Source organism: Leguminivora glycinivorella, chromosome Z (assembly GCF_023078275.1).
Source record: "Leguminivora glycinivorella isolate SPB_JAAS2020 chromosome Z, LegGlyc_1.1, whole genome shotgun sequence".
Taxonomy (NCBI): Eukaryota; Metazoa; Arthropoda; class Insecta; order Lepidoptera; family Tortricidae; genus Leguminivora; species Leguminivora glycinivorella.
Window position 1 is genome coordinate 23,479,826 of NC_062998.1, and position 6,655 is coordinate 23,486,480.

Consider the following 6,655-nt stretch of genomic DNA (forward strand, 5'->3'; position numbering starts at 1 on the left):
ATGGATTTACAGAACATAAGAGTGTCTCAAATTCCACAACATTCTGAAGTGTCAAAACATTCGAGTGCGAGACCCGAAAAAACATCATCTCAGGTGTACTGGCTTGATAGGAACGATTACATAGGACTTACATATACAGGATGATACATAAGACGTAATACAAAATATATTTTTCAATTTTAACTACTTCGTGCTAATAATGTCCACTAGGCCTCGCGTTGTTTAAATAATCGAAATCGTTGTAGCATTGTTTTAATTATTTCCATTATTTTTTAACTCGTCATGGTTACCCTAACTACTTTGTCTAGAACAAAAAGGTTGAAACTACATACATACAACATACATACAATCACGCCTGTATTCCATAAAGGGGTAGGCAGAACACATGAAACTACTAAAGCTTCAGTGCCACTCTTGGCAAATAAGGGGTTGAAAGAAAACGAAACAGTGACATTGCAGTGACAGGTTGCCAGCCTCTCGCCTACGCCACAATTTAACCCAACTAAACTAACTAGCGACTGAAACTAGTTGAAACTAGTTTGTACTAAATACTCACCTTGTTTATCATCAAAACTGATAATTTATGAATAAATGAAGCATCGTTGAAGTTATTTGTCATAAGTGACATGACAGTAAATTATTGATTAGTTAGTTTCAATTGGCGATTGGGAAAGTTTAAAGTATGCCTCCTCCGTATCCATTTACAAACATTCGACGATTACATATGGTAGAATTTTATTTTACGTCACGGAGGACGGTGCAGACGCAAGTTCTCTTTCATGAACGCTACCCGGAGTGTCCGATCTCCACACGGCAATTGATAAACGACATGGTGCAAAACCATTAAGGTTGCCCTCAATAAAATAGGTCCTATTACGTAATTGTTGAGGATACCCGCCCAAACATTTAGTGAGAATCTGGTTTGAAAGAAATCTCGTCGTGTTACATGCGGATTAACATCACTCTACCAATGTTAATGGGCATATTTTTATTATTTATGTTTATTTATGTTTATACTTTTTACTCAGAATCGTAAGCTCTTTAAATTCCGCAGAATAAAAAGAAATGCCTTACATTTTTTTCCAGTGACTTACAATTTGTCATAGAACTTGTATGGTCGTAGCTTAACTTAGGGGAAAGAGAAAATTTGGGACATTTTTCGTCTCCTATCAGGATCGAAGGAGCTCATGATTCTGATTTAAAAAAGTACAAAAAAATTCCGAGAAAAAAAAATGTGAAATTGACAACAAAATAAAAATCTTTCTTACTATACTTAATCTCTTCCACCTACAAGCAGTAATGCAGATTTAATGATGAAAACAGATGTAAGTATATCAGAGAAAGTTATTGCTGTAAACATATTCTTCATTCTGGCTAGTGTATTATGTAATTTATGTTTAAAAAGTCAGACCATGCTAAGCTGACAACGATTTTGATGACGTGGTAGACGTGTCAAGTACCTAAACAACGTAATTTCATATAAACCTTGCTCAGTCTGCGATGTCAAGATCTATATCAACTTTGCTTACAACGAGAAATGAAATAGGTAGTAATAAGGGAGCAAAATGAGATATTTACGGTGAGAGCGTACATTGGATCATGAGCGTAGTGAAGAACTCAAATATGTACAGAGAGCGGTCTGGAGTTCTGCGGTCAGAGTTCTGCGTTCTTTAGAATGTAACACCCAAGGTGGAAATAATTTTGCTACCGTGTGGCATATACTATTTTTCCCTTCCGGCCGTTTTCACAACTGTGATTCGCAACCAGGTGTGAATAAAGAATGTTTATTTTTTGTTCACAACCAGTTGAGAATCAAGAGAACTTTTTCTTTTACCGGAACTTGGTTGCGAAAAAGTTATCCTTCCGGCCGTTTTCACAACTGCAGTTCGCAACCAGGTGCGATAAAGGATTTACTCTTCTTTGTTCGCAATCTTCGTTATCTATTTGCTGACAGTCTGTTTAATCGAAGTGCATAGCTACTTTTCAAGAGGATACTGCCCACTACAATAATATTCATAGACAATTGTATTAATAATGATAACGCTCACTCATTGCGACGTGTTCACGTCAAAAGTAATGTCATCAGTCATGTTATGCAGTAAAAAAAACTATTATTATTGGTATTAAAATAAAATACATACCTGCAAGTATGTCTACTTCTAACGTGTTTCCCACATCCAACATGGAATTTATATCCACTAAGCGAGGAGGCTCTAAAAAATGAAGGCTACCAGTACCACCGTAAGAAAACATACACGATCGGTAATTCATTTTTGAAGTGCTGACACCACACGAACTGCAAAGCTAACATAGATAAAAATGTGATACTAAAAGAGATTGATGATCTAAAACAAACAAGTAGCTGCAATTTCGACTCGATACAAAAACAATACGACTTAACAGAAAAGCGAATCAATGATTTCGGAATTCAACACCTCGAAGAAATACCAAAATTTTCAAGTGTCAAAACAGGATTATACAATGCTCGAAATAAAGTATTAGATGCTACTAAGGTACGTTTCCAAAATCCTGGTGACGTAGAAGTCCCTACAAAGTTTCAATTTTTTTTACTTCTGGACAACGTGGATGATGATGACAGAATTCTTGTATTCTGCTCTTCTAACAATAGAGAGCAAATAAACAAGTACAGTCATTTCTTCGCTGATGGAACCTTTAAGAGCTGTCCTAAAGGGATTTAAACAACTGTACACAATACACGCATTTGATGAAGATAGCAAGATTATAACACCATTAATATTTTGTCTTCTGTGCAGTAAAAAAATGCAAACTTATGAAACGTTATTCAAGTTGATTAAGGCTAATCTGCCTGCATGGTCGCCGAAAAAAATTACCATGGACTTTGAATTAGCTGCGATACAAGCTATCAAGAGAGTATATCCAGAAATAATATTTCGAGGGTGTTATTATCATTTTAACCGGTGCCTCTGGAAAAAAGGTAAGGCTCTTGGCATAAAAACAAGACCAAAGAAAAGACACATTGCAAGATGTGTTGGGCTTGCTCGGCTGCCTAAAGAGTTTCTTAATGCTGGATATAAATATGTAATGGCTAAAAGCCCAGTTGGTGCAGAAATGCAAAAGTTTAACCGATATTTTAATAAGCAATGGGTTAAAAAGGACACATTACGGAGTCGTTGTTGCTGTGAAAAAGAAAACATTAGGACAAACAATAATATAGAAGGCTGGCATTCTAAAATAAACAATTACATTGGACACAAGAATCCAAATACAGCCCATTTACTTGATGTTTTAAATACAGAGTCTACGTGCTTTAAGTTAAGAAAAGTCACATACAAAAAGAAGAAAGAGTACGAAGAAATCGACAAAGAGATTGACTTAGCGATAAACGATCTAAAAAGTGGAAAAATTTGTGTAGGGCATTGCATAGAAATTATCTGCCCATATGTTATCTAATGAGCACAAAAGGTTAGAGGAGGTTCTTTAAAAATACCTATAGCTTATTAGATTCTTTAGAAAAGAATAATATGTAGCTTTTTTGTTTTGTTAAGTTTAAAAAAATGTTTTTTGAGTTATGCCCTTTTTTCTAAATAAAAACCATTTTTAAATATATTTGTTTTATTCAAAACGTAAAAACCGGCCAAGAGCGTGTCGGGCCACGCTCAGTGTAGGGTTCCGTAGTCCGTATATTTTTCAAAAACTGTTCAACCTATCAAGTTCAAAATAATTTTCCTAGATAGTCTTTATAAAGTTCTATAAGTATTTGTGATTTTTTTCATATTTTTAAAACTTATGGTTCAAAAGTTAGAGGGGGAGGAGGGGGGCGCATTTTTTTAAACGTTTGGAGCGATTATCTCCGAAAATATTAACAATATCAAAATAGTACATTACATCAGAGGCCGGGAAAATGAGGATTTCCGGCCAAGTGGGTATATACAGCCGAGCGAGCGTGCGAGCGAGGCCGGATAGGGATACGAGGCCGGGAATCCATTTTCACGCCGAGGCATGTATAGTGCTTTTCTCAAACATACAATGAAATAAAAAAAAATGCTCTAAAGGACAATATTTTGTAAAAAAAAACCTGATAAAACATTTTTTTCCACTTTTTATTTTTGCACATATACACGTCTATCTTTCCTCACAAAACAGCAGAATTTCCTCACGGACCAACTACAACTGCACGACTGGTTGTGCCGTAAGGAATTTTTTTTTTAATACTTCTCATCGACACAACTGGTTTATTGTCATTTAATTTTAGTTCCCAACGACACAACTATTCTTGAGTCTTGTGCCTGTTAAGTTGTAGATGTGTACAGTCGCCATGATAACTAATGCGGTATTACAAAGATTTTAAACTTCTTGGTTTTATTATCATATTACATACCTACTGGCCACTTTACACTGAAGTACTAATTGATAAAATAAGTGTCGACATCGACGTTATTACCAAGAACTAGTTTTCATAATATATTAGTAAATACATTTTATTTACTAAATACGCTACACTATACCGGTATAGAAATAAAAAGATAATGTTCCCAATGTGGAATCAGGAGGCAGAGGGTGCTCCAGGCGCAGAATTCATTCTTTTGAGGGCATGTGAGAATATAACCGGGTGTATCTTTCACGGTTGCCCCAACACATTGTTATGACGTCACTATAAGGTGCATCGACTGGTTACCTATTTACGTCAACTGACTATGTGTCTCGGTGGCTTAGCGGTGTTTGTGCCGGAGTCACAAGACAGAGGTCCCTGGATCGATCCTCGGCACATGATGTTACTTTTTGTATGTTTTTCGTCTGTGCTCATAATTTGTAAATTAACTTCGCGTTGGTAATGAAGTAAGAACGCGCAACTATCCATACTGGATAAGGCCTAACAGACGGCACCTACCGCAGCGAACGGGTTAATAAAATCAAATTTGCGGTTATGTCGAAAAATAAGTATAACGAACACTTGAACTTGCGACGGCGAGTCAAGTAGACTTCGTTCTGCCACTGATGTGCATAAAATAGCAATTTATCGGAATATTTTGAAATTGTAATTCTATCAGTGGATCTGATCTTATATTAGTAATCTTTTGATTGTTTTGTGTTGTCGTCACAGCTGTACCAAGGGGTAAGTGTTAGAGATTACTACAAAATAATAGAACTTGAAATTGATTTTAAATAGAAACTCTTCCTGGTAGAGAGTAATAACAATATTATTCCTTGTTTTAGCCTAACGAAATGCCCTTTCGGTACACGGTTTTTAAAACCAGATCGACTTCAGATTAACTGAGCTAGCCGTTACAAAGGCAGGGGTCTGGACGAGTACCACGTCGACCAACTGACGAAAACTCTCCTGGCGTCCAACATTTAGTTTAGCTATTATTTTAAGTTAGTTATAATAAATAGTGTTAGTACGATAACTTAGTCTTTCCATTACCCTTGCTGACCCGTAACAACATCATTGATGCCAATTCCAAATATAGTTCGAGTGAAGTTACTATGTGACATGCATTTTTACATCCCACAGCGGACACGCATATGCGTTGAACATTTGAATGCAGGTACCTGGGACAGAATATTAGAGGCACCAAATAATCGCCAGGACTTCAACCAAGCATATGCTCAGGACATTGTTCGCATTATGCGAGAAGCTATTTTGTCTATATATTCTAAAGTGTCTACATGTTTTTTAAATTCTATAATATGTGATTAATAAAAATATTTTCTACGACCATGCACTTAGTTTTTAATAGTTTTCTTGATTAACTTTCGTGAAATTCACACTGTTTTCTGTATTTTGACGCTAAGGTTTGCACTGTCAGCTCAGCTGCCCAAAGCCTTGCCGCGTACGCGCGCTGTATCGTTATAAGGCGTTGCCATGGTTACAGAACCAAACAATGCGATTTCAGTTTTTTCGATACTGCGCGCATGCGCGGAAAGCCGGCGGATGCTGGCCTTGAGGAATCGACTTTTATGTAGGGTTTTAAAAATCTATGCACGACCCTGTAAACGACGAATAACAGTTCGGGAGTAGAAAAAAGATAATATGAAACAATTTTGAAGCAAAATAGATGATAATATATTATTGTAGGTTGTCTATTGTTTGCCCGACAGTCATTTAACATAATATTCATATGCCCGATACAAGTTACACAAGTACAAGCCCGGTACAAGTAAGATACTTGCCTGAATTTCATTTGCCCGAATGATTTGTTTACCATAAAAATTGTATGACATACTGGTTGTTTACCCGAATATTACCTTCCATAATCATACAATGCCATACTATTTGTTAGCCAGATTATTAAGTGCAATAATATGGTTTAATATAATATTCAAACGCCATAAGCAATTCTTGCCATATTAACTGTTGCCCATATTATTACCTAATATTATTACCTAGCCCTACTTTTTGATAGCAGTTTCATTTTCCAGGGGGTCACAGTTCTAGCCTAACCTAACCTACTTTCTGATAGCAGTTTCATTCTCTAATACTTCTAGTAGTGTCGTCTCTGTGATAATTACGCATTATGGAAACACATTATGGAAATTGACTTTTCTGGTCGCTAATTTGGATGACAAATGATGGTATGGAATGTGGTAATTACTGATTTCGATGATTCTGACAAGTGACATTATAGGAACTGACTTTATGGGAAACAAATTAAGTTTCTGGCACTTGATTAAT